The 19,714-nt window shown below is 35.2% G+C and overlaps 1 long non-coding RNA gene across 6 annotated transcripts in view; it reads left to right on the plus strand.

Annotated features, from left to right (window-relative positions):
- Nucleotides 1-19,714, plus strand: part of LOC140620347 (uncharacterized) — a 445,283-nt gene that overhangs the window by 369,784 nt on the left and 55,785 nt on the right. For all 6 annotated transcript variants that reach the window (XR_012020156.1, XR_012020151.1, XR_012020152.1 and 3 more), the window contains 2 exons: nucleotides 13,613-13,717; nucleotides 16,991-17,083. This is a non-coding gene — a long non-coding RNA (uncharacterized lncRNA). The remainder of the gene's footprint in view (nucleotides 1-13,612; nucleotides 13,718-16,990; nucleotides 17,084-19,714) is intronic.

Below are 19,714 nucleotides of genomic sequence, written 5' to 3' on the forward strand. Positions count from 1 at the left end.
TGAACTAGAGTTATAAATAGGCTAAATCAAAAAAATGAAGACTGAACCATCCTTGAATTTCCATTTGATCATGTTACATTAGCTTTTCAGGGCATTGTGTGTGTGTGTACATATATATATATCTTATATATACATACACATATATATACATTTATAATATATATAAAATATATAGATATAAAGTATATAAGATATATATTTATAAAGATATATGTGTGTGTGTGTGTGTGTATATACAGTTTTTTTATTTGCAACTGAAATCTACCGAACCTGGTAGTTCAGTGTTGGCAATATTATAAGGAGATATTTCTCAAGCATTAGAACTATATATTCATTGGAATTCTTTTTTGTATATATATTTTTTAGTGCAAATAAGAATTCCAAACATCAATTTGAACTGAAATAAATCTGATCTGAATGAACATAATCTTTCCACAATATTCTGAAATCTATGGTTAATTTACAATATATTTTTCTCCTGAACTTTGCAACGTTGAAATACAGTTTTGAAAAACTACACAAAGAGATTTTTTAAATGTCCGGCTTGGCCAAAAGGTTTTATTTGTAGTTTTAGGCTAAAAGTGAAAACTACTCTCTGTCATTATTGACTTATACATTTGCAGCTCTAAGTAATTAGCCTTTACATATTGCTTAAATCCCCTTTGATTTAAATATCAAATTAAAAAGAGGATGAAGTGTTGGTATATATAGTTCTTCCATAGTCAATATTGTGCAGGGCATCTCACTATCCGTGATCAGAGATTAAAGCTCATTTCTAGAGGTTAATTATAAATTTTACACCTATAGTTAAAGTGTCAAAATCTGCCTTTTTCAGTATTGAAGAAAACGAGTCTCTTCCCCAAGGGTACTTTGGTCAGCTTTGTCTCTACAAAGACTGCTTTTCCCTCCACATCCTGTAAGAGCTGAAGAAAAACCAAAAATAGGAGATTAAAAATGAACTATTAAGTTTCTGTAGGTCTCTCATCTTTACTCAAGTTTCCTTTGTTGTAATACAGAGACCTTGATGATGGTCATGGGAGAATATGTGGGTTCGTAGAGGAAATATTAAAGGAGGTAAAATCAATAGACACACCTAAACCCTCATTTCCAATTTATGTGGTTCTGTCTAATTATGGCACACTGGTCGGCAACAATGAAAACAATAAGTTTTAGAGAAAGGCAGTTCACAAATGAAGAGGGGAATGCATTCAAGAAAGCAAAGTGTTCAAAAGCTAACACCAAAAATATATTTTTTAGATATCAATCTTTCGAAATCTAAACGTATTGTGAAGAATTGACTTACTGATCGATAGACAAAATAGTTGCATTATCTTTATGCATTTCCAAAGAATATCTCTTGGGGATTAGACCTTTAAAACCCTATTAAAAATTCTACCTAATATGTCTTGGTACATAATTTTTCTGAAGGTAGGAATTTGTTTCTATTTGAGATTACATTGATCTTCAGGGGAAAAAAATCCTAGAATACCATATGTCATGGCTTTTTCTTGGTGCCTACTTTCAAATTTTATCTTGAAAAATATGCATTTCCTAAGTAAAGTGTCAGTTGATATTCCGGCAAAGTAAAACTATATTAATTTATATGATTTATATTAGAGGAATTACAGGTATTTGTTTTCATTTTTAAAGAAAAGTTACTGGGGCACCTGGGTGCACAGTCGGTTGAACATGCAATGGGGCTTCTGCTCAGCTCATGATCTTAGGGTCCTGGGACAGAGTCTGTGTCAGGCTACCTACTCAGCAGAGAGTCTGCTTTTCTCCCACTGCCCCCCACCCCAAACCCCCGCTCTCTCTCTCTCTCTCAAGTGAATAAATAATCTTTAAAAAAAAAAGGAAAAAAAAAAGGAAAAAGAAAAGTTACTAAATTATATACATTAGGAATGTATTGCTGGATAATTGGCTCTGAGACATTCCAATAAGAATTCTTGACTCGCTGTTTTTGAAATGAATCTTTTAAAGATTCATTTAAACAGAGGGGCACCCAGGTGGCTCAGTCAGTTAAATGTCTGGCTTCAGCTCAGGTTATGATCTTGGGGTCCTTGGTTCCAGTCCAGTGTTGGGCTCCCTGCTTGGCGGGGAGTCTGCTTCCCCCTTACCCTCTGCCCCAACTGCTCATGCGGTCTCTCTCGCTCTCTCTCTCTCTCTCTCGCTCATTCTCCCTCAGTAAATAAATAAAACATTTTTTAAAAATTAAAAATAAACAGAATATGTATGTGAAAAATCTTTGAAAATATTTTAAGTGGAAATTTAGTTAATGTTAAGAAAACCATCTGTTAACATCTACTTATTAATATTTAGTGTTTATTTAAACACCAAAATATTATATTTGTTAAGATATTAGAATCAGGATACCTGGGTAGCTCAGTGGTTGAGCGTTTGCCTTTGGCTCAGGGCATGATCCCAGGATCCTCGGGTTGAGTCATCCATCAGGCTTTTCTCAAGGAGCCTGCCTCTCCCTCTGCCTGTATCTCTGCCTTTCTTTCTGTGTCTTTCATGAGTAAACAAATAAAATCTTTAAAAAAAAGATACTAGAATCATAGTTTTGGTTTTTTTGGAAAAGAACAATTATTCTATCGTTAAGATCTTTAAAAATGTTCCCATAAAAGTGTATTATAAAGTGAAATAGCCAACTAGCTGTAATCATTAACATTTTGTGAATTAAAAAAAATTTAATTAGCAGAAAAAAATAGTAAAGAGAATCTGAGGCTGAAGGAAACCTTGAAATGTATAGACTTTGCTCTATAAAACAACAACAACGACAACAAAAAACCAACTCACGTTCTTGGTATCTTTTGGATTTTCAGGAGACCAGTCAGAACATTGTCAAGAACTGGTTCCATGCTAGGGCTTGACACTTAACATCAGTATTTACCCCCTCTTCTAGTCCAGGTCTTTACTAATGAACCCTATGCTGTCTATGTGCTGAGGAGTCTCTGGGAATGCTCTCCATCTCTGCCTCTTTGCTAGTATCCACCATCAAGGACTTGAACTCCAGTTGTGTCAAAATGGTTAGCATTGTTTCCTACAGCTGAGAATACCCTGGAAGCCCACTAAAGGCACAGAATTATTCTGCCTCTGGGGTGTATGTGGAAGGGCTGCTGCAGTTGCCTGGGAAGTTGGGCTGTTCCTGCTGAGAGTCCAGATGTGCCAGCCATAAATTAACCTTGAGGGTCCTCAGTGTTCTATTCCTCACCCTTTCAAAGCAGAAAGAATTCCTTTCTTTGGCCTTGTGTTATATCCCAGAACATTGGTCACAAAGTAGTCCTCCAATTCCCTAGGACCTAAGTGTGTGTGTGTGTGTGTGTGTGTGTGTGTGTGTGTGTGTGTGTATGACATTCCTTTAAGGTTTGTTTGTTTTTCAGTCTCATTCCCTAGTATTTGGATATATATTCTTACATTCTAGGCTACAAAATAACTCTGATTAGCAAAAATAGTGTCTATTCTGACAATTAGGGCATTAGTAGTTTGATCATGCAATAGTTGCAGCTTTCTATTGTGTATCTTTTTTTCTTTTTTAAAGATTTTATTTATTTATTCCTGAGAGACAGAGAGAGAGAGAGGCAAAGACATAGGCAGAGGAAGAAGCCGACTCCCTGTGGGGACCCTGATGCTGGACTCAATTCCCGAACCCCAGGATCATGCCTTTAGCCCAAGGCAAACGCTCAACCGCTGAACCACCCATGCACCCCTATTGTGTATCTTATTAAGACAGGTTCTTTTCCAGGTTCTTTTTCAATAACTCTGTTGGCACAATCCTGCACCATTCCTGCAGAAATGCATATATATTTCACGATGCAGAAAGCCCTGATTCATTATGTTATTGAGGCAGTTCCCACAAAAGAGTTTCTAAATCAACTTCTGTATATCATTGTCAAACAGTTACCCAACTTCTGCTTCACAATAGAAATTATTATTGTGAACCTTATGATTTTCTATAGAAACATTGTACATATGTGGGTATTTTTCAATACTAATCCAACATCAAGGAGTATGGTAGGAATGATGAAGCCCACCAAGATGTATGGTAGGCACTGTGGGAGAGGTCATTATGAGACCTCATTATAACAAATGCCAAAATCAGAGTGTTTGTTTAAACAAGGGTCTTTGGAAAAATAAGATGGTTTCTCTTTCTGTGGGAAGCATTATATATACTGAATTAAGAATAGAAGTTCTATACTCAAAGAATCTCTAGAGATAGGTTGAAATCCCAGCTCTATCATTTACTGGGTAGAAATTCCAGCTTGATTATATTCTTCCTCTATAAACCTTTAACACTTTACCTAGTTTTCATTTCTCACCTATAAAATAAGGACAGTATTAGTTCCGTCTCTACAGCTTTGTGATGAGGATTAAATGCCTTAGTTTGAAAAAGATGCTGGGGCGAAAATTGAAAACACAAGTCCCGCTTGTTAGCAAGATTCTGCCATTTTGGTGCCACCTTGTATGGAACTGTCGAGCTGAACAGCCACTGAAATTAATGATGGGATCTGCTACTGTCGTATCTACATGTTTCCCCCTAAGGGAAAAAATAAAAAGTGAACCAATTTCAACAGATAAATGTACTGTGGACTTGACTCCTTTTTTACAAGTATCTTCAATATGTTCTGACTCCTTTTACCTTAGACTTCCCACTTCATCAAATGCACATTTCCTTCTTGCATATTCACATATAGTGAATGTGTTAAGATTTTAGAGAACATGAAAAAAATCACAGTGTCAATCAGAGATTTTTATATTTCAAATATACATCAATTTGACCATATGCAAACATGATTTAATTTTTGGCAATATGTACCATATATATATATATATATGTATATATATATACGTATATATATATATTTTTTTAATTTTAGTTACTTAACATACAGTGCTATATTGGTTTCAGGAGTAGAATTCACTGATTCAATACTTACATATAATTCCCAGTTCTCATCATAACAATCCATCCTCCATCTAGCCCATCCCCCACTCCTCGCCCTCCATTAATCCTCAGTTTGTTCAGTTTGTTCTCTGTTGTTAAGAATATCTTATGGTTTGGTTCCCTCTCTCCTTTTTTCCTCCTTTCCCATATGTTCAGCTGTTTTTGTTTCTTAAATTCTACATATGAGAGAGGTCATATGATATTTGCCTTTCTCTGACTGACTTATTTCACTTAGCATAATACACTTTAGCCTCATCCACATCATTAAAAATGGCAAAATTTCTTTCTTTTTTCATGGCTGAGTAATATTCAATTATATATATATATATACACACACGCATATATATGTATATGTATGTATATGTATATACATGTGTGTGTGTATATATATTTATATATATATATATTCTTTATTCATTCATCAGTTGAGGGAGATTTGGGCTCTTTCCATAGTTTGGTTATTATTGATAATGCTGCTATAAACATCAGGTGCATACATCTTTGTATCCTTTGGATAAATACCTAGTGGTGCAAATGCAGGATTATAAGGTAATTCTATTTTTACCTTTTTGAGGAACCTCTATATTGTTCTCCAGAGTGGCTGCGCCAGTGCATATTCCCACCAACAGTGCAAGAGGGTTCCCCTTTCTCTGGATCCTTGCCAATACTTGTATTTTGTGTTGTTAATTTTAGCCATTCTGACAGGTGTGAAGTGATATCTCATCATGGTTTTGATCTGTATTTCCCTGATAAGTGATGTTGAGCATCTTTTCATGTTTTTTAGTCCTCTGGATGTCTTCTTTGGAAAAGTGTTTATTCATGCCCTCTGCCCATTTCTTAACTAGATTATTTGTTTAGGGGTGTTGAGTTTGATAAGTTCTTTATGGATTTTGGATACTAACCCTTTATCAGAAATGTCATTTGCAAATATCTTCCATAGGATACCTTTTAGTTTTGTTTATTGTTTCCTTCTCTGTGCAGAAGCTTTTTATCTTGATGAAGTCTCAATAGTTCATTTTTGCTTTTGTTTCCCTTGCCTCCAGAGGTATGTCTAGTAAGAAGTTGCTATGGCTGAGGTCAAACAAAGTTGCTATTTGCTGCCTGTGTTCTCCTCTAGAATTTTGATGATTTCCTGTCTCACATTTAGGTCTTTTACCCATTTTGAATCGACTTTTGTGTATGGTGTAAGGAAGTGGTCCAGTTACATTCTTCTGCATGTCACTGTCCAATTTTCCTAACACCATTTGTTGAAGGTAATGGAAGATAGTAGAAAGGCAGATAGGGGCAAGGGTCCCATCCTGAGAGGAAACTATCCTTAAAAGGAAAAAGATTCTACACCACCCTGGAAGGAGTCCTTCACCCTTTCCATGTGAACAACTAACTACCTAGTAGGTAAATGAGCACGTGGACAAAAACCTGATTGTGTGACAGGCCCAAGGAGAATGAATCAGATTAAAATAGCCCACCAACAGTCTCATAAAAAGCTCTAGACTTAGGAACTCCAATGGCAACCCTCTCAGGTTCCCTCTGTCTTCATGAGCTTTGTACTATTACCCAGTAAACTTTGCTTTGCTGCCCATTAGTCTTTGGCTGGTCTATATTTTCATTCTTTGAAGCCAAGTGGCCAAGAACTGTAGGCAGTAAAGGAAAAGAAATCCTGAAACAAAGAGACTGCCTTTTTCCCATAGGATTTTAGTTCCTGCTTTGTCAAAGATTAGTTGACCTAGGTACAATACTTCAGCATTAATCCTGAACATTGAAATTTTAATAGAAACTGAGGTTGCCCCCCAAAAAAGTGGGGGGAAACTGTCTCTGGGAGTCTCTGGGAAACTGTCTCTGGGAAACTGTCTATTAGTTTCTGGTTTAAGTTTGACTTTATAACATTGTAAGGAAATTGGTTGGTCATAGTAGCATCTCAGTTTATATCTACCTGATGTTTTTGAATAATACTATATACTATAACTAGCATTACCTTCTTGAGAGCCATCAAGAACTGGTAAGAGAAACTGCCAGATTTCTTTACCACACACACATGATTAGAATGCCAGTTCTTCCATCCATCAACATTGCCATAGCAAAGGCAACAGTGTGGCTATTTCTTATTAACCTGTCTTCCCACATACTTCTCACTCAATTTTATGACTTTAAGCAATTGGATTCTATGTGTCTCTTCTTACTCTATCAGGTCAAACCACAAGCCACTTGGAGATGACTTGAATTACTCTGAATCCCTCAGCTTATTTGAGTTCTTATAAACACCCATGCTTTTATACTTATGTTTTGAAAATAAATTTAATTTTGAATATTCATACTTTGCATCTAAAATATGTTATTTGTCTCTATGTCAAACCCACTGCATTCTTCTCGACCTGTTACCCATAAAGATGATCTTTTTTAAAAACAAAATTCTATTTCACTTATGCAATGGCCCTCTCATAAATTGAGATAGTAGACTATCATTTTGAGCTGCTAAGAACTTTATTCTGACTTTTACTGAGTTGTATGCTAGGAGATGAAGAAAGAAATATTTTGACCAAAAACCGAACTAGAATTTCCATACTCTGTACATTCAGTTCCAGACCACATGGGAAAATACTTGATTGCATTTCTCACATTAAGGCTAAAACTTTGTTATGTATAAAAATCCCTTGATGTTATACCAATTCAAGCCTCTGATTTTGGATAATTGAGAAATTGATAATAACTGGGAATTGAAGATTTCCTTTGAGGTTCTTTATTTCTCCTAGAAAAAAGAAAGAGGGTGTGGCAAACTATAATTCACAAAGTTTTGCCTTTTCTACTTCAACAGTTCTACTTCTTGTAGAGGTTTATGGCAGAAAATACATAAAGATTGTTTTGGAATTGCAAAGTGATGGTTACCACAAAGCAATGATTTCCACTTCCCATCATCAGCCATACCCACCCTCCCATTGACATTAGTGACATGTCTACCCTCCAACTGACAGAATTTTGCGATAGGAGCATCAGTGATTCTGTTCCAATTCTTCACTAATTCTACAGATGACCTTCAGGAGAACATTTGTACCAGTTGAGTCTTGAACAATTTGGTGCCTCTCTTTTTCAAAATGAGGAAGGTAGAACTTCCTTAGAAGCTAAGTAGGATTTAATGAGACCTCAGTAGTAAAGTACTTCAAGCCTAAAGATAAAACATCTCCTCTGAGGGCAAATAATTATCTTCCCAAACTAAGCCACCCATCATATGAAAGCTTCCACATTTATCAGTTGATTCAGATCTATCTAAATTAAAAAGGTCATCTGAAGATGAAGGGTTTTCATTTTTTAATTTCTTGATGGTAAAGAAATAAATGAAAAGTTTAAGTCCTTTAAGTACATAGCCACTTATCTCAGTATAAATTAAATGGTTCCCATTGGAAGTAAATGAAAGAGTAAGATTTTTATCACAACTGTTTTAAAACAGGATGATATTTTTGTCAGGGAAAGTAGCAAAGAGATCTTAAACTCCTTGCCCTTCGTGAAGAAATGTGAAGTTGCTTTCATTTCTATTGGCATTTTACTGAGCAGACTCTCTCTTCATTCTAAACTAGAGGTCACAATTTGTTTTGAATTTGAGCTGGAAATAAGATAACAAATATTGCCTAAGGCTTTATGGGATGCCTTTTATCTCTGAATTAGATTAGACAGTCAGAAACTATTGCAAATCCTTTATTATTTTGTTTTTAAGCCCTAAAAACCAAAAGCAATGCACACAGGCAAAGTACATTTAAAAAGTTAGCATTATATCACAAGAGCTGCATATATATTATTTCTTATACTACTCAATTTATATGGGGAATAAACAGAAATCATCCTATTAAACCCTGATTTTTAAAAATCATAGGTCTTTGCTATCATAGGTTATCATTTTTAATGCAGGATGAGTAAGGGTGTAAACTTCAGTGTTACTAGAGGAAAATAAGTTTTTTTTTTCCTTTTCATTGGAAAAATTCATGTTAATTATTCCTCTGCACCTGCCTAATGGGGCTGAAGTAATTCGATTGTCATATTGTTGTAGATTGTTGCTTTGTGTAATGTATCACCCCTGCTGTTCCATTAAAAAAATTCTATACTCTTCCATTATTCAGCAAGGCCTAATGATTATTCCAGCATTTGTACATGCTGCACTGTTATTTTAATTTTAATTGACTTCACTTTTTTAATTAAGCACATTGGTTTTAACACTATTGTTGACAAGCTTGGTTTTGTCCTCATCAGCTTTTGCTCCCATATACATTCCATACCCATTGACACTATAAATGATAAGAGCAATATATACATTGAAGTTTATCATCAACTGTAACATTAATTCATGTCATATATTATTGATATATAATGGTGTGCAGGATATTTTAAAGACTCAGTTATTCTGTTTAAAGTATCTTTTAAAATTAAGTTATTAAGTCTTTACTTTGTAAATTAGAGGAAAAAAGATTTGATTGTTTTTGAATGTGTAAAAATCTGTCAATGAAAAGGACACGTTTTACCCTATCAGTTAAATATAATCAGGTAACAAGCACACAGTAATATAATGTTGTTGTCTATGTTTGGTGCAACATACAAAATCATAGTTTGTATACATTTCAAGATTATCTATGGTAATCTATTTTTAGAGTATAATTGTTTCATTTTTTAAATTATTTAAAGATTGATTTTAAAATTCTTTAAAAATATTGACTTATTATAGATAAGATGTTCTTTTAAGCATAGCATGTAACCTGAAAGAAAACAATACCTTGGCAAACTCATTGAAATGTCTCCTTTTTGAATGATATCTCAGTCATTTATCACAACACAAGATAATGAAAAATGGGTCATAGACAAAATGAGTCAAGCTTTGTGTTCTCAGATGTTAGAAATTGCTGAACTGAAAGGAGGAACTGGAAAGAGAACAAAATAATGGCAAATTTTAATATGAATGACTGTTCAAGTGTTTTTTTTTTTTTTTTAAAGCTATATGATACAGTTTCATGGTTTTCACATTTCTCTGAACACAAATCTGGCACAAATAAGGCTTGTAAAACTGTATCAATGGACTGGACCTACCTTATTTTGGAAAGGCTTGACATGAGAACGCTTGTTTCCACTTTGCCATTTTTGTTTTGTTTGTGGACGTAAATGAATGAATGAATGGGAGGGTGAATGAATAGGTCACATGGGATTTGCCTGCCATTTGGTCATCTGAGGGACAGAGGACAAAGATTTCAAAGTGGGCCCTTCTGCTCTTGTTTGGTGCAGCTTCATTGCCGCAGTCCTGACTGCTGATGAGCCTGCTGCCTGGGATTTATGTTCAACCTCTCCTTATGCCTCGATGTGCCTGACCCAGCTCTATTAGCATAACTTCCATTCCCAGTGACAACATGAATAAAAGATGACTTGTGTGACCTCAAAAAGTGCCAAGATAGTATTGATGTAATGAGCCCAATATCCACTGTTTTATGCATTGCCATACAATGGCAATCTTAATAAAAGGTTAAACAGCATTCTAATATGTGTTTCTTTGATGTCCCTCTGACTCACTGACTTCACTTTTTCATTCACCGTTGTTTCTTTGAGGACCATCGATAATCAAAATTGTTTTTCCTTTATTTTGGTGAGCTTAAACCAAAGTAAGACAAACAAGAAAAGTTTTGCTCTCAGAGTCTTCTCCATTTCAGAAAGATAATTTTTCTCCTGCTTGGCATTGCTTTCTGTTCAGCAGCAACTGTTAATGTTAATAGACTAGAGAAATTACTGCATACATTTTGACTTCAACATCTTTTAATTCTCAGAATTCTGTACTGCCACTTCATCTTCTTGGTTTTCCACATTTTTTTTTTTGATTGTGAAAAATCTAAAATACAGTGTTATTACTGGAATACCAGCCTTGTTTTGCACATTCTTCTTTGCACCTTGATCTATTTAAAGACCTGTTAAATATGGAATTCTTAAAGGCAGATACTCTGATTACCTTGCCCTGAAAAACCCTATGAAAAGAATTGCAAATGTGCATAGGAACAGATCAAGGAATTTCCTCTTTCTTCTGGAGCTCCTTGACCAAAAACAACACCAGTCAGTTAAAGTTTTCATCATCCTTCTCCTTAGCTGTGTAAATAGGCAGGACGTAAAGGAGCGATGAAAACATAGCGGCACCCGTCTAAAGTAATATCACGCCTTGCCAACAGCATCCTTTATTATATTTTTCTTTAAAAGCAAAAGCACAACACACTAATATTCACCCTTTTAACAACAAAGAGAAAATGGTGTGCTTTTTATAACTTCTTTTAGATAGCAAATCGCAGGTGCTCTTGTAATATTACTCTCTGCTTTCTTGCAAGGTCTTTTACTTAGCGGATCTGGAAATATAACAGTATGTTAACAACTAACACTCTGCATCTCTGAGCCTTATAGGTAGATTAAAAATCATTTAGAAGGAAGCAATGGCTAAAACATCCTACCACTTCAAACCTCAAATCTCCTGCTTGACACATTGGTTGTGTCATTCAGCATTTTGAAAGGGTGGTGGTAAAGCAACAAACAGGATACAAATTGTTCAAATATCGACCATGTTGCCTTGATCATATCATGTTTTATTGGAGCACTGCATAGCTAACATAGCAGAGAGTGATCAGATATGATGTGACATGACATTATGCAGGTAGGTACTACCGTCAAAGATGTGAAATGGCAGTTTGGGTATATCAAGGTGTAAAGTTAATTAGACCACAGTCAGTGGGTCTCTGTCTTGGAAGAAAACAAACCACTCATATCTATAGCTTCTGTAGGACCCTTGAATAATGAGAAAATCATGTAGTATTCCTATATTTACTGAAGATGTGTGGATAATTATTTATTTAAGGAAATTTCAACAATACTTCTTCACTTGTCTCCCTTTTAATTTGATAGTGACTCCAGCAAATGATACTTCATGCAGTTTCTTATATGGAGAAAAGTTGTAGGAAAATGGAAAGTCTCCTAATCACACTTGATGTTTTTGCATTTGATGTTAGAAAGGAGTTAGAAAGGGGGATTTTTTAGCACATGGGTAGCGATGTGGATTATTACACTACTTAGAGAGGGATACTTGATGAGGGCTAAGTAGATAGGAACATAGCCCTACAAAACTCAACCTTGAGATTGCCAGGAAATTTAAAAAAAAAAAAACTGGCTGCTCAAAAAATTGAAACAGATGTCAGATGCAAGCAGCTGTGGCCTGGGAAATTCAACAAAATTCCAATATTTAAATTGCTTCTCTGGATAAAAATTGCTTGATAGCACAGTTTCAGATGTGATCTGGATTGCCAGTGAACCATCTGCGTAAAATGAAAGTAATCTGCTGACACTGTCGATACAGGTAGGCATCAGCATCATTTGGTTGGAAAAAGAACACTGCTAAGATGTTTTCTGGTAAGCTCGTCAGGAAAGTATGATAATAGTGAAGTGCAGTTTTTAGAATAGTGGGATACACCAGGGTAGAGATAAAAAGTGTGTTTGTCTCACTGTTTAAGGACTATTTGCAAAAAAACCCAACAAGCTTCACTCTAATTTTAGGCTCAAAATGGAATGCTCTGGTTAGGATTGAAAATGGGAGAGAATATTGGGAAAATCACACTCTGAGGACCAAGGGGAAATGATGTCCAATCTGTTAAATCTGACCCTGTGAGAATGATGGAAATGTATGGTGGGTTAACAAGCAAATAGGCAAATTGTGAGCTTTAAAAATTCAGTATCACAGGCAAAGGAATAATTCCCTATAGGGTTAGAGAATACACTTTTTCTTCTATCTGGCTATGTGTTGGATAAAATAAACATATGTAGATGCTGAAAGGTTGCTCACAAATAGGTCAGCTTGTGGCGGAAGTCTTTCATAATTCAAGATACATCAGCTTTAACGGTAGCTGAGAATAAGAGCGAGTAATCAAAAGTGACCCAAACAATGACACCAGAGTTTCCAGATGGTATAGAAAAAAGTCCATGATTTATGATTGCCGGTGCAGTAAATAAATCTAAAACAATAGGCGTGGATGGGGAAGCAGTCACAGCTGACCAAAAGAGCAGTTGTAATGCAACCCACAGAAAGCTTGGTGCCAGAAGTAATTGACATAGTCGTCAAATCAATTTCCTAGGGTGCAGACACTCAAGCACTCAATCTGATTCTGTATGCTGCACGACACTTGGATTATACAGCTGCCTCTAATTCAGATAGCCTTAGCTCAATATGAATCCAATTCGAGGAACTGTCTGGAAGTGAGCAATAATTATTTAGGCTTCCTTTCTGCAGGTTTACTTTTTTCTAGTCAAATTGCTCTATTTCAGAATTACATACATTTTGTATTAATTATTTAACACTTATATATTTTTCTTTTTTTTCTTTTGGCCTCCAGTATCACCAAACTCAATGACACCTCTGAAATCCATGGCCTTATCTTCCAGGGCACAGTGGGATATTTTTCAGGACAGGGAAGGCCTATACAGAGTATGATGTTCTTTATGCTGACTATAGAATCAGCCACTTGATTGCAAATGTGCAATATCCATGTGGAGGAGGACCTATTTATTTATTTATCTTTCTGTATTTCAATTTAATGCAATTCAAAGATAAGATTAAATAATCTTTTGCTGCAAATAATTTTATTGGCATCCACTCATTTTTCACTCATCCGATGTTTATAGAATGTTTACAGCACATCAGATACTTAATTAGACACTGGAGCATCGAGATAAGAGACAAAGACTGTGCCTTCAAAGAACTCACAGCTCAGCAAACTGATGAAACAGGTAAAGAATCATGTGAGAAGAGTTATAGAGAAAATGCAAAGGGCAGGGGGGGAGGCACAGAGGGAACCTCTAACCCAGCTATGATAGACTGAGATTGGGAGAGAAGTAAAGGAAGGATTTTAGAGATGCCAACATTTCCATTGAAATGTGAAGGACGAGGAAAACTTTGCCAGGTTGAAAGAGGATTGATACTATTCCAGACAAGCTCAACACCAAAAAGCACATGGCTTTTTAAAGTAGTCACATACTCTTCAGTGCAGCAGGGGAACATGGGGTTTGGCAGCAAAGAGAGTGGGCAGTGCGTTGAGGAAAGAAGAAGGGACAGGTGTGAATTAGATGGCAGAAAGCAAGGCTGGGGAGTACCTTAGAGCTTACAGAGCACTTATCTTTCCTTAGTGCCCACTGTAGCTTATGAGAACATGATTGTCTCTATTTGAACATAAGCAATGATCAGGGTTGAGAGAAGTTTGGTTTTCTACCAAAGTCACATAGTTGGGAATTAGGCCCAGGCCTGTCTGCTTTAAGGACCACATTCCAAAGGCAGCATTCATTATTTGACCTTACAGTGAAGGGGTTCCCTTAGCATCATGCTCAGCTACTTATCACAATTTTCAAACTTTTGGACAACAGAAGAATGAGATGATAGGGCTGACAGCTATATGAAAGACAGTGAAGGAGAAGAGTACGCAAAATAGAAAGTAGGAGAAAAAGAGGAAGAGAAAAAGAATGCATATTAATTTCAAAGGTCTCTAGAGACAAAACAAGCTGGCCAGTACCCCCTGGGGTACCGGCAAGGAAGGTAATCCCACAGGGGCTATGGAGTCAACAGAATTTCTATTGTTGCGAAAGATCTTTGAGAGAGCAGATTAGAAGATGATAAATCACATCGTTAACAAGCTATTTGTTTGCTATTAATTTAACATTCTATCTTTAGAAGTAGGGGAGTCTGAAGGGTCAGGAAAAAGAGATAACAAGTTGATTATAGTGCAAACTGGCTGAGCCATCATCAAGTGCAAAGATGAAACAAAGAATCAGGCCCTGGCAAAAGCGACCAGTGATAAAGGAGCAAGGAGTGAAGACAAAAGACAATGACAGGAGTGGAGATCCAGGAAAAAATCTGAGAAGCAAATGAAGGAAAGAAAGAAAGGAAGGGAGGGAGGAAGGAAGAAATGAAGGAAGGAAAAATAGAAGGGAGGGAGGGATGAAGGTAGAAAGGAAGGAAGAACCATCATTCACAAAAGCAAAAGGATCAAAACAGGAAAAAATGTTACACTGAGAAGAAATTTAAAGTGGAAAAAAAAAGACAGCTAAAGAACTAAACCTAGATTTTGTAAATGAAAGTTTTTGTATATGTATTTCTACCAAATAATACTGTGAATTGTAGAAAAATTTGGTAAGAAATAATAGTATAAAAGAAAAAAATACTTCTATTTTGCTAATGCGAACAATCATAATTTGTATTTTGACATCCTTCCTTTCAATCATTTTTCTCCACTCTCACATAATTGTGATCATAATGAAGGAAATTTCAGTTTCCTTTTAAATCTTCTGGTATTTTAAAATAAATATTTATAATTCTGTATAATCAATCTTATTTTCCAGTTTAATTGAGGAATAATTGACATATATGACTGTATAACCTGAAGGTGTACAGTATGATGGTTTGATTTACATACATTGTGAAATGATTACAAAAGGTTCAGCTAACATCCATCTTCTCATATAGCTACAATAAAAGGAGAAGAAAGGAAAAAAAGTTTCTTTGTGATAAGAACTCTTAAGATTTGCTCTCTTGACACTCTTTCTACAAACATTCTACAACACTGTTAGCTGTAGTTGTCAGGTGGTACGTTATCCCTAGTGCTTATTTATATTCTAACTGGAAGTTTGCACCTTTTGACCACCTTCTTCCAATTCCTCCTCCCAACCCCCACTTTCCACCTCTGATAGCTGCAAGTCTGATGTCTTCTTCTGAGAGTTTGGGTTTTGTTTTGTTTTGTTTTGTTTTGTTTTTAAGATTCCACATATAAATGGGATCATACAGTTTTTGTCTTTCTCTGTCTGACTTATTTCACTTAGCATAATGTCTTCGTGTTCCATCCATGTTCCTGTAAGTGATAAGACTTCTTCATTTTTTTTAATGGCTGAGTAGTATCTATTTGTATAAATATACCACAACTTCTTTGCACTGATCCACATTCCCAGCAGCCGGTGCACAACGGTTTCTTTTTCTCAACATCTGTGCCAGCATTTGTTATCTTTTATCTTTTTAATGGTGAACATTATAAGATGTATGAGGAGGTATCTCACTCAGGTTTTAGTTTGTATCTCCCTAATGACTAGTGATGGTGAGCACTTTTTCATCATTTGGGTACCTGTTGGCCTTTCATATATCTTCTTTGGAGAAATGTGCTTTCAGGCCCCTTTCCCATTTTTTAATTAAGTTGTTTGTTTGTTTGGTTTTGCTATTCAGTTGTAGAAGTTCTTTATATATTTTGGATATTAACCTCATATCAGACATAGGGCTGCAAATGTTTTTCCATTCCATAGGTTGTCTTTTCACTTTGTCGATGATTTCTTTTGCTGTGCAGAAGCTTTTTAGTTTGATATAGTCCCACTTATTTTCTATATTGTCACTTTTGCTTCAGGTGTCATAGTCAAACAATTATTACCAAGATGCATATCAAGGAATTTTGTTCCTATGTTTTCTTTTAGGTGTTTCATGGTTTTAGGTCTTACATTAAAATTTTTAATCAATTTTGAGTTTTTTTCTGAGTGGTATAATAATATATGGATCCAGTTTCATTCTTTAGCATGTGCATATCCAATTTTGAGAGAGTTGTTATACTTCTTATGGTTCATGCCCATCACAAATATGGAGGCATCAGAAGGGGCAAAGATGATGACCCACTTCACTTCCATCCTTCAAATGAGCCCCAGCTTTCTCCATGGTAATGAAGACACCAGTGGACTCCACAGTACATTCAGCAACAACATTGCCCCATTTGATATTGGTGGGATCTTGCTCCTGGAAGATGGAGATGAGCTCTCCACTGATGACAAGTTTCCCATTTTCACCTTTCACTATGGCATTGAATTTGCCATGGGTGAAATCGTACTGGACCATGTAGACCATGTAGATCATGGAGTCAAGGCAATGAAGGGGTCATTGATGGCAACAATATCCACTTTGCCAGAGTTAAAAGCAGCCTGGCAAGCAGGCACCCAATATGGCCAAATCCATTTACTCTGACCTTCACCATTGTTTCTCAGGGATCTGACAGTCAATGGATAAGAAGTGTGGCTGTCTGTCAAATGAGGAGGTTCTGAGAGCCTGACTCATTTATGTTTAAAGTAATTATTAAGGTAAGAATTTAAATATTGCATTTTGTAAACTATTTCTGGTTGCTTTGTAGATCTGTTCTTTGTTTCTTGTCCTACCACCTTCAGTTTTGATGTCTTTTGGTATTAGTATGTTTTGACTTCTTTATTGTGTTCTCTTTTGAAATTACTACAGGATTTTCCTTTGTGGTTACTATGAGGCTTATATAAAATATCTTAAACTTCTAACGCCCTATTTTAAACTGATGACTTCAATAGAATTTATATACTTCACACTTTTCCTTCTCCCCTTATATTTTGGGTTGTTGCTATTACAACTCACATGTTTTTTTTTATATTGTGAAAGTAATCACAGATTATTGTAGCTATGGTATTTTTACTAGATTATTATTTTTCTTTACATTTTTGAGTTGAAAATGAAATATGCACCACTATTACTGTATCACAGAAGCTATGACTATATATTTTTTATTATTGTCACCCTTTTATGTTTTTGTAATGTTAATTAGTGTTCACTTCCACTGAAAGAATGCCTTTTTAGCACTCCTTTAAGGATAGTAATAGTCTTCCTTAACTTTTGTTTGTTTGGGGCTCCTTTGTCCTTCCCCTGGCTCTGAAGAACAACTTTGCTGGGTATAGAATTCTTGCTTTGACAGTTATATTCTTTCAATATTTTGAATATGTAATGCTATTTTATCTCAGCCTGAAAAGTTTCTGTTGAAAAATCTGCTGATAGTCTTATGGGTGTGTGTGTTTGGGGGGGGGGGGGGGATCCCTCTTATGTAACTTTTTCTTTTGCTGTTCTTAAAATTTTTTCTTTGTCTTTCACTTTTGACAATGTAATTATAATGTGCTTTGGTGTAACCCTATTGAAGTTCAACCTATTTTGGATCCCATGCACCTCATGAATCTGGATGTATAATTAATCTTTATAAATATGTCCTTTCAAGCAGAATTCAATGACATTGGAAAATAGTATACTGTTATTTCTTTGAGAATAAACATTTTATTTAATGAATAATTTCCATATGCATAAGATTACCTGCTTGATATATTTTAATTTAATATTTTTATGGCTACAGAAACAACTCTATCTCAAAGTTAAGAAATATTCAAACATAACTGTTTGATGGAGTTTGATGAATAAAGGAAATAAACATGAACAAGATGCATATGTATCTTCTGTTTTGCTAAGTAATTCGAATAATGAAGGAAACCAATTTTTTCCCTACCCTTTTTCAATTTTATGAAGATAATTCAGGAAGGTTGGAACACAGGCCCATGTTATTCATACACATGATTTATGCTTGACATCAAGCTGCCTAGAAAGTGAAAAAGATGTGTCTTAAGGGAATTCATGGACTTATTAATACAGAAATGCAAGAACACACAAGGCAGATAGTATTTAAAGCCCTTAATTCACTATTCTGCCTAATAAAATATGTAGGATTACCATAGGCCTTTGGCTTATCTCAATGGCTATCATATTCATATACTGAGGCTCTGATTGTACAGGAATTTGTAAATCTCTGGTAGATTCATTTGGTCAAATTAATTTTGTCTCATCCTAAAATAAGTTTCACTTACTATGATAATAAACTATTGCCAAATTTAACTAAATGTTATCTTAGTCTCTATATCAATTAAATTATTATTTCAAGTTAAGTTTTCCAATGCAATATATCAGATTATTTTTCTATTTAGCATAAAGCTAATTAATTTATCAGGAAAATGACAACACTAGCATTTTGAAAAAGTGTAGATGAGATGATCTTCTGAAATTCCCCAAAGGGAACAACTTATTAGCAAGATAATCCATTCACAGTGTTTGCATCAAAATACACTACAAAGAGTAAGGCTATTTAAAAACCACAGTGGCATACATTTTGAAAAACAACCAGTAAAAAAGAAATATGGAACTATTTGGATTATTTGGATCATTAGATTTAAGGTATGAGGTGAAGAGTCTCATTTGATAAAAGATGCCTTAGGGTCCCTGGGTGGCTCCCTTGGTTAAGCATCTGCCTTCAACAACACAGGTTATGATCTCAGTATCCTGGGATACAGCCCTGCATTGGACTCACTGCTAAGTGGGGAGCCTGCTTCTCCTTCTCTCTCTCTTGCTACCCCTGCTTTCTCTCTCTGTCAAATAAACAAATAAATAAATAAATCTTAAAAAAAAAAAAATGCCTTTAAAATGTCCCTGTGTCTCAGTAAAATTCCAATGACACAAAATGGCCACTACAGTACTTCATTTAACAAATTTATTTTCCATTACATGTCAACCACTGAGAAAACAAAAGTGAAGAAAATAAACATAGTCTCTGCTCTTGTGGTGATAAAATTGATATGATAAAATTTCATATGATAAAATTTCAAAATATTTTGAAAAAATTCGACAAAAACAGTTGAATTCATCACCTGCTAAGAAATCACACGAACTACAATTTTTTCATGTATATGTATAACAATTTGCTGGATTGGTTGTGAAAGAGTGAAGACTATCAATATGTAGATGTTTATGTGAAAATAATGACAAACAAGAGTCCTAAACCTGAAAACATTTCAACCTTTTAAATTACACGTCTTAATTGCCCTAATTTCATTTTTTGATATCAAAAAGCATGGGACAATCTTGGAAGGGAGAATTTATCT

This window comes from Canis lupus, chromosome 28 (assembly GCF_048164855.1).
Source record: "Canis lupus baileyi chromosome 28, mCanLup2.hap1, whole genome shotgun sequence".
NCBI lineage: Eukaryota > Metazoa > Chordata > Mammalia > Carnivora > Canidae > Canis > Canis lupus.